Consider the following 10,444-nt stretch of genomic DNA (forward strand, 5'->3'; position numbering starts at 1 on the left):
ACATAGTAAATTACTAGCTTATCATCCTTCTTTTCTCCACTGCCAAGCTCCTTGAGAGTCTGTATTCAGGCTTCCTCTTCGCTCCTGCCTGTTTACTCTGGAATCTCCTGATGTATAGCTTCAGCCCACAGTAATGTAACCAAGTCCAAACTCCTACTGCTTACTGCAAGACAGGCCAATAAATTGAGATACGAGTTGTCGGGGCAAGGAATGGTGACTTTGTTTGGAAAGCCAGCTGACTGAGAAGATGGTGGACCAGTGTCCCAAAGAACCATCTTCCTGTGGTTTGGATGTTAGTTACTTTTATAAAACAAAGAGTAGGGAGGTGAGGAGGTAAAGTAAAAAGGCCAAAAGTTGTTGCAAATATTTCCTGGTTTTGGCCAGACTCTGGAGGGAATGTTTTAATTTCTTCTTTCCTGCAGCCATTCACAGGTGAGCTGGGTCAGGATATTTCCTGTGAGCTGAACAAAGGTAATTTAGTTTAACACTCAGGCCTGGGAGGTGGGGTTCCTGGAGATGGGCCATTACTGTACACTTTAAGCTATAGGGAGCATCCCTTTAGTGATTAACTTGTAACAGAAGCAATAGAATACAAAGGTTAAAGTAAAAGAAACAGATCCAATATGGAGTCAGATTTGTTCTTCTCTATTACAGTAAGTCACTAAAATTTCTATGCCAAGGCCATCAATAACACCTTAGTCACTAAATCCAAAGGCTGTTTCTTATTTTTAATCTATTTTTGAATTCTAGTTTTTAATCTTGGAACAATGAAGAGCAGTTGGCTGTGAGCTCCTTCTTTCTTCTCTTTTTCCCTCAACCTTATCTTCTGCTCCACTGTCCTCTCCTTCCTGGTCTCTGTCTCCGGTTCCTATTCTTTCTTCTCTTCACCTCCTAAATGGGGCCATTTAAGAACCCATTGCTTTCCTTATTACAGTTCTCCCTAAACTCTCTCTCTTGGCGAATTTACCGAATGCAGAACTTCAGCTACTGCCCAGGTGACTGACCCCCCACCTGCAACTCTAGCTCTGACCCATTTGTCTGTTGTGAGCTTGGGTGCCATGGCAGCTGCCCCACAGGAACTCACATTCAACACCTGTAGAGCTCTAACTGGTTCTCCTTCTTCTCCAGTCCACTTTCTTCATAATGCGCCCTATTTTTGTTAAAGACACAATAATTCTTTGAGCTACACAGAATTGAAGTCTTAGGGCCAGCTCTGCCTCCTACGGATGACCAGCTATCCTGGTTTCTCCAGGAGTGAAAGATTACCCAGGAGCAGGACTATTTGTGCTGAAAAGAAAAAAGCTCCTGGCAAACCCAGGTTGGTCATTTTACTTGCTCTTCTTTTGTCTCCCAGAGCTAATCAGCCATCAATTTGCTTCATCTCCAGTACCATCTCTGCTGTGATGTCCATGCCATGAATAAGGGAAACCATCTTCCCTTTTTCTAGGATCCATGGCCTTTTGAGAGCCATTGAATTTTAAGACAAAATAATGGCACATTATTTTCTCCACCCAAAAGAGGTGAGAAAAGACATTGTCCAAGTTCAATGTAGAGACATCTTTTTACCAAAATCACGTAACTTTGCCAGTTGCCTCCCAAGCCAATTTGGTTTCCATAACCATGTAATTAAAAGAGTTAGAAGGAGAGAGTTATGGTCCTCTCTCATCCAGAGGCATCATCTCATCCTCTGGTTTTCCAAGATTTTCAATGCCATGGATACTTTCTGAAAACTGAGTTACTATATGTTTATATTTTAGTGGAGCTGGTTCCTATCCAGAAAAGGCTGGAAAGAAATAATTGTTTTAGAATGCAGCTACTCTTTCTAGCCTTTTCCTGGACAGGATCCAGCTACAAGATGGACATCATCTCTCTCTTCTAAATTTTCATAATATTTTATATGCATCTTTCATAGTGTTTCATATTTTCTTATCTTGTGTATTTAACATTCTTCTGTCCACATATGTCTTTGACACTCTTTCTAAATCCCTTCTTTGAGTTTCTCCTCCTTTATTCAGTACTTCAGTTGGAATTTCCCAGGGCTCAGTCCTGAGTCCCTGCTTCATCTCTTTTCACACTGTCTTTTTCAGCAATTTTACCCTTCTCCCTAACTTCAGTTAACACCTATAAATGACAACACCCAAATTTATCTCTTCATTTCAGACTCTTTTATACTAAGACCTATATATCTTACAGCTTGTGTGACACCTCCACTTGAATATCATATAGCATCTCAAATTTAACAAATGTAATGCTGGACAGTTCCTTCAGGATTTATTGCTACTCCAGTAGTAATATCCCAGCTATCACAGTATCACAGCTCAGCTAATGACACCCCCATTTACCCAGTTTCTCATGCCAGAATTCTGAGCATCATCCTTTCTCCATCAAGTCGTATGAAGTCCTGTGGATTCTATCTCCTAAAATGTATCTTGAATCCATATCTTTATCCCCACCATCAGGATCACAATCTCCCACTTATTCAGAAACACCTTCTTTGATTACTCAATAGTAAGTAGACTTTCCATGCATATTCCTCATAGGAACTTTACTTTTTCTTCATAGAATTTATCCTTATCTGCAGCCATATAGTTACCTGTGTGGTTATGAGTGTTTTCTTTTCATCATTTTTCTGTAAGCTCTGTGAGCATAAGACTTATGTCTGCTTTGATCACGTTTGCATCCTCAGCACCAGCCCAGTGCTCACGACAAGATTTGTTGAATAAATGAATGAATAAATGAGCCTTACAGGAAGTTTTTCATATTAGTATTTGCCTATCACTGCATAGATCTTGCCTCAAAACCTTGTGCCAGAGATAATAACCAATAAAAATCTAATTGTCAAGTGCAGAGAAAAACAGCAATGTATTTATAAGGTTAATTGTGCATGATCATCTTTGTTGAATAAACTGTGTGGAATGCTTTTGAGCTTTAGGTTATCATTTCTTTAGTTAAATAACATTTAATGAAATTATTATTTATTAGTCAGAACAGAATCCATATTTGTAGTCTATGATTCCTCAGATTTTTATTCTCATAAACTGGGAGATAATTTTAAAAGACAGAGTCCAGAAAAACTCACAAAAACAGAGCATCACATAATGGTGAGTTGTTTCCTGTTTTACATTTTGTAAGGAATGTATATTCCTTTTACCTGCCCTTTGGTTTTCCTATTATTTGGTTCAGAATGGGCTGCAGTCATAAGCCCCTGCTCCTCTGTGTGCATGCAAGATCCAATCAAAGCCAAATAGATTCTTTTTCCCAGGAAAAGAAAAAAATCTTGAACAAAGACGTTTGTTCTTGGAAGGAGGCTAGAGATGGTTATCCAGTGGCAATGTCCGTCGGAGATGGTCCAGGCTTTCTGGTCACTGAGATTCCTGTCCTGATTTTTCAGTTCTTCCTCTAATTCTGAAAACTATAAGGAAACATTCCAACATATAACTTTTTATTGTGCAGAATTATTTTCCACTGCTTACAAGCAGAGAACCTCGCTGTAAATTGTATGAGCATTGGAAGATGTACACAATAAAAATCTCATAAATAAAATCACTACTAATCCAGGGTTAATGACTAACTAAACACAATCTAGCATTTTTTTTTATTTAGAGGGGCTTTGATAAAAAATAAACAATGATGAAGATTATAGAAGATAATAGCTAACATAACTAAAGGCAAAAAAAAGTTTCTAATTCCCTTCACAGTATCTATTTACATGAAAAGGATACAGACAGATAACACATTTATTTTATTTTTATTGAGTATTGTATGTTTGGAGTATTGTAAAGATTCACCAAAGAGTACTTCTGCCTTCAAAGAACTTGAGTCTAGTAGACTAGAAACTTATCCAAACACAAGCAATTACGAGAAGGAAGGGAAAGGGCATTTTACAGATATTCAGTATTGTAGTGTTCACTGCAATGATGGGAGGTAACTATTATTATTCTCCACTTCACAGATGAAGATTATAAGGTTCAGAGTGTCTAAGTAGATTTTCTTTCTTTTTTTTTTTTTTTTGACCACACTGCTTGGCTTGTGGGATCTTAGTTCCTGGACCAGGGATAGAACCCAGGCCATGGCAGTGAAAGCACCGAGTCCTAACTACTGGACTGCCAGGGAACTCCCTAAGTTTTCTAAGCTCACAAAATTAGCCAATTATTGAGCCCAACTTTCAAATATTGGCCCATGCTTTGTCCACATTGTAATGAGATTTCTAAGTACAGTGAGATTTCTAAGCGGAAATGGTTAAAGGTTAGGTGACTATAGAAAAGTGAGAGATTTCTTCCAACCCCAGCAATGTTAGAAATCTTCAAGGAGGTGAGAACTGATCTTTGGAGGTTAGGAAGATTTTAAGTTGCAGATACAGAGAGGAAGGTCAATCCAGGTGGTGGGAAGAATATGGACAAGGAGGGGTTTAAACAAGGACCAGTGAATAATTGCTGTTTGGAGTGATGGGTATTTTAAGGGAAATATAGAGAAACATTGTAAGAAAGAAAGTTTGAGCTCAAGTCTTGGAGGACCTCAAATGTTAGGATAAAGAAGTAACTCTTCTATACTGCAAGCGTATTAGAGCCTTCAACTTGGTACTGTGTTATCAACATCAAATTTGAAACTACTTTATACACTATATTGTATTTTAAAATATCCTGTTTAACTTAGAGTAATCATGAATTTATTCTGATAGTCACCCGTGCAACCACATTTGATGCAGATAAAACCCAGTGATGGCTTGTTGATTTATTCCTTAAACATATACAAATTACTTATTATTTAGCAGTTCCCATGGATATAATCATAAGATACTCTCTCTATCATCCATGAGCTGAGGAAAACTATATGCAAACCAGCAAAATCCATGTGGTCAAATAATGCAAATGAAAGAGCAAAAATCGGTTCTCAATATGACATTGATTTGTCCTCTTAAATTGGGCCCTTAGCTGGTGATGCTCCTCAGCACTTTGGCTAAGACACAGTGATGAGCAGAACACTGGCATTCAATGAGGTGCCTTCAAGGAAGGTACCTTGAGGGCAGGATGGGTAGGTTCTTGGAACACACACCTATGTGGTCCTTGTGTAAGCAAGTCCGTAAAAACCTATCTTGTGGGACTTAATCACTTAGACATAATTTCATACTGAAGCTCTTGTTAGAAAAGACTTGGGAGGTTCTCTATTACGGCACGCCACGTTGTCTTCTTTTCAGCTGAAGTTTCCTAAAATATTTTCTTCTGATAGATCCAGTGAACTGTAATTTATGCTGAATTCAAGAAGTTTTGATTTTCAGCCTCCTTCAGGTACCAAGGGGAATAGTAAGTCCATGGTTCACTTTTTTACTTCTTAATAGCTGTGGACGTGGGTATGTTTTTATTTTAAACTCCCTATGCCTCAGTTTCCTGAATCTTTCAAATGGAGGTCATAACTTCCACGTAATATTGCCTAAAGAGCACTTAGTTCCAAGCCTCACACGTAATACTATTTAACGATCAGGATGATAATATCAGATCTCCACTGAAAAAAAATTTCCTTCAGATATCTGGTCTCCAGTCTCAACTAAGCCTGCAGCGCGACTTGGTTGTCTTTTCCTTATTCTACGTCATAGCATCTCCCACTCTTCTCAGAACATCTAACTGTTCACCATTCCCTTGAAGCCCTCACAGAACCTCTCACTCTCAACAGACAACCTTGGCACCAGGCAGGAGTGGTGCTCGGGGTTCCAGTCATCCTCTGCTGTAGACACACCTGTGCTCACCTGTGCCACTTCTTTCCAGGCTCAGAAGAGGCGTCCTTTCTACTCAAGGCCAGCTACTCTTTTTCTGCTTTTTTTTTTTTTTTTTTTTTTTTGCGGTACGCTGGCCTCTCACTGTTGTGGCCTCTCCCGTTGCGGAGCACAGGCTCCAGACGCACAGGCTCAGCGGCCATGGCTCACGGGCCCAGCCGCTCCGTGGCATGTGTGATCTTCCCGGACCGGGGCACGAACCCGTGTCCCCTGCATCGGCAGGCAGACTCTCAACCACTGTGCCACCAGGGAAGCCTCTGTTTATGCTTTTGATACCACTACCTCCTGATTTCTCTGAGGCTTAGCTCCTCAGTTATTTACATTTCTCTTTCTCTTTCTGACGGTGCTTTCAGCCTGTGAACATGCTTGGCTCCCTCCCTTTGTATATGTATAACTTTTTTGGTCTCAGTCTGCCTACAGGAAAGGTGCTGTCTATATGTCATATGCTTACATACTCATATACATACATATATAGATATTCACATAGATAGATAGGTAGATAAATTTAGACAGATTTCTATATCTAAACATACCTCCTTGAGCCTATAACTATAGCACACTCTAGTTAGTAGTTGTGTCTCTTTTTCCACTCTAAAACCTACTCTAAGCTGGTTTCCATCTTTGTGGCGCCTCTGAAAATATCTGTCATTCCAAGACTTCCTAATTGACAAATTCAAGGAAAACTTTCAGTTCTCATGTTAATTGATTACGTCAACTCTTACTGTTTAAAGTGATGGTCACAGTAAAAGCCATCACCGGTATGGAAGAGTTCCTAAGTTATATCCCACAGCATAGGTGAACGATGAAGTAGGCAGACTTTGGCATGATAATGCCTGGGTTCAAGTCCCAGCTGCCACTTGCTACTGTGGGATTTTAGGTGAGTTAACGTAATTTCTCTGTCATAGCTTTCTCATTTGTATAAAGTAGACCATAAAAGTAACTTACTCATAGGGTTATTGTACAGATTAAATGAGTCAATAGAGATAAAGAACAGCATCCGGGACATGGTATGTGCTCAGTTAATATTAGTTATTATTCATTTACTCTTTCTGAAAAAAAGCCTACTTAAAGACATACAATCATCTAGATCATCATAAGGAATTCTAGATGGGAAGCTAAATATATTCAATATATATACACACACATATACATATATATATACACATACATATCTATTTTCTATTTTATACATGAAAACTAAATAACAAAACTAGGAAAACACAGAGTTAAGTATAATGTTTTTAAGTTATAAAATTTAAATATAAAAATAATTCTTGAAATACAAAATATATATCTTCTTTTAAAAATTAGTTAAGTCTCAGTTGCTTTATAAATCAAAGAACACCACAGATTTTTGCATTGTTTTATTTTTAGGGAAAAGGAAAAAATTAAAATTTAAGAAAAAAATTATTTAGATCTAAATTCCAGATTACATCAACAAAAACTGGAGTTTCATGAAGTGGTGGGATAGGGGACTAAAAAGACAAATTTCTCATCTCACGTGTTTGACAATAATTAGAAACAAGTTGATCCAAATATGAGTTTTAGAAAAATAAATTGTTCTCCATCCATAAATGAGAAAGAGATACATCTTTCCCTACTCACAGTGTATTCCTTCCACAAATGAGATGTCAATATGTATTTCTTCTTGTATACAGATATATTTCTCAGATGTCTAATATACCTCGTTCTTTTTTTTTACAGTGTCCCAAGAACTTTACTGGCACAAAAGTATGAATGAATGAACAATAAAAGAATTTATTTAAGAAATTTAAAGGAGAGGGGGAGTAGATTTACATCACACAGCAAACAACCTAATAAATCCCAGTTATATACCACGCATTGGAATAGGAGTTTTCCTCTTTTTGATGCTCTCTCCCCTTGTAGAGCTCTGTTGCTCCTTCCTGTTTCTCCTTTCCAGTAAATTCAGTATATATTTCCAGTAAATCTCTCCTTCTTTCTTCCACAGGGGGAGTGCCCAAGGCACACTTTGACCATTCAGTGGGCTTGCCAAAGCATCTTTTCCATAAGGCTGCTCTCTCTCTTCCACAGATCACCTGTTAAGAATATATACGTCTCTCATATATACACTACCAAACGTAAAATAGATAGCTAGTGGGAAGCAGCCGCATAGCACAGGGAGATCAGCTCGGTGCTTTGTGATCACCTAGAGGGGTGGGAGGGAGGGAGATGCAAGAGGGAAGAGATATGGGGACATATGTATACGTATAACTGATTATAAAGCAGAAACTAACACACCATTGTAAAGCAATTTTACTCCAATAAAGATGTTAAAAAAAAAAGAATATATATGTCTCCCATGTGTAAAATTGATAGCTATTGGGAACCTGCTGTATAGCACAGGGAGCTCAGCTCGATGCTCTGTGATGACCTAGATGGGTGGGATGGGTGGGGGGAGGGAGGTCCAAGAGGGAGGGGACATATGTATACATAGAGCTGATTCATTTCTTCGTACAGAAGAAACTAACACAACATTGTAAAGCAACTATACTCCAATAAAAAAAGAATATATACATCTCACATCACTGATTTACATATATATATACATAGAATATATATGTATACGTACGAAAATGTTAGAAAAAACAGCACAATGTCAGTGCTGGCTGTCTCTGGTTGGTAAGATTACACATTATCTTCTTTTCTATAATTTCTTGCAAATTCAAAAATTTCTGTGATGCATACATTATGTTTTCAATCAGAAAAAGACATTAAAATTGAAAACACTTTCTACATACGTTTGCCATGTCATATCCCCATTTAGAACCTTCCAGTGGTCCTTCATTGCCTGCAGGATCAGCTCTGATGTTTAGTATAAGAGCCTCCCTTGGCTTCATCTCCTGCCTCTCTCTGACTTGTTGTTCATGTCCTAATAATACCAAATGGGGGGTTTCCTGCACTCGCCAGGCATGTCCATGTCTCTTTGTCTTTGCTCACATGGAGACCTCCACCCAGGATATGGGTTCTCTTCTCCTGGCTACTTCCGCCATCTTCCACACCTCCGAGCAGGCAGCAGCTCCTGGGAACTTCCCTAGGGCAGTTTCCCTGGGGCCTAACTGCATTTCACCCCTGGGAATGAAACAATGTATGCCTTTGTCTTGATTTCCCTCTAGACAGTAAGCTCCCTAAGAGGAGGTGCATATCTTACTCATCTTCATATTAATAGCTTCTAGAACGATCTTCCAGCATGATACAAGCTGCAAAAATGGAACTAAATGCAAGTGACGCTGGTAAAAGAATTTTAGTCATCAGTGAATAGATGAGGTGGGAGAATCCTTAGCATAAAAGACCTTTTTTCTCTATTCTATGTGTGTTCAAGAAACTATTTCGGTTATTCAAAGAACTGGAGTGCCAAGCACCAAGGCCTAAAAATATCAGTCTTTTGAGAGATGAAACAGGTAATATTAGCTGAAAATATTACCCCTGTGTTGCGGTTCTTTGTGCCGGGGCTCCTGTCATCAGCTCTATTAATGGCAAACACGGGGGAAAGTTGGGAAGAATGTAATGTGTGAACGGACAAAATTTTAAACTTCTCTTTCTAGCGTGCTTAGGAGAATATCCTTTGCCAAAACTGCTGAGTATAGATAAAGTACTTTGCTGCTCTTTAAATCGCCCTAATCTTGAAAGCAACTAACCGTACTTTGATAATTGAATTGATTTTTCCTTCCTCATTGAGGAGTACAGACATCGACTGGGAAACCAAAGGAAAATCTCTTGAATATCATGAAACATGAGATTTATTGAATAGCTTAGCATATATTTCAAATAGTTTTTTTAAATGAACTTATAAAGCTAAGTCAAAAAATTAAATGTGGTTAAGTGTGCTACTACCTTATAATATCGAGTTAAAAAAGAATGAATAATTCCAGACACTTAAAAAATTATTATTTTATATTGAAGTATAGTTGATTAACCATGTTGTGTTAGTTTCCAGTGTACAGCAAAGTGATTCACGTATCTATTCTTTTTCAAATTCTTTTCCCATTTAGGTTATTACAGAATATTGAACAGAGTTCCCTTTGCTATATAGTAGGCTGGACACTTTTTTTTTTTTTTTTAAAGAAAAGGAAAGTGTAGTGTTTTCCCCCCACTTTCTTTTCTTTTCTTTTTTTTTTTTTTGCGGTACGCAGGCTTCTCCCGTTGCGGAGCACAGGCTCCGGACGCGCAGGCTCAGCGGCCATGCTCACGGGCCCAGCCGCTCCGAGGCATGTGGGATCTTCCCGGACCGGGGCACGGCAGGCGGACTCTCAACCACTGAGCCACCACGGAAGCCCCAAGCAGCCCTTTTGACATAGAGGGTGTTTGTGTGAAACGGTGCTGAGAGCAAGACCCTCCTATGTTTCCTTTCTGGTCTTAGAGGAAGAGGGTGCACATTACCTGTCATGCCTCAGGACATACCCATTTGGACATTCTTAACGTTTAAAATGTCCAAAGCCAAGCCCAAGCCCAATATCCCCTCTGCACACCCCGGCCAACAAGTCTTCCTGCTCAGAGCCGCTAGCACCCTCATGCACAGCTGAGCAAATGAGATAAATAGGCAACACGATGGTTGTCTTCAAGATGAAAAATAAACTTGCTAAAAGCCACACATCTATGTCATGGGATTGGAAAATATGAACCTGGGTTCCTCTGGACTCCAGTGTTCATTTTATTACA

The sequence above is a fragment of the Mesoplodon densirostris genome, chromosome 10 (assembly GCF_025265405.1).
Source record: "Mesoplodon densirostris isolate mMesDen1 chromosome 10, mMesDen1 primary haplotype, whole genome shotgun sequence".
NCBI classification, from domain to species: Eukaryota; Metazoa; Chordata; class Mammalia; order Artiodactyla; family Ziphiidae; genus Mesoplodon; species Mesoplodon densirostris.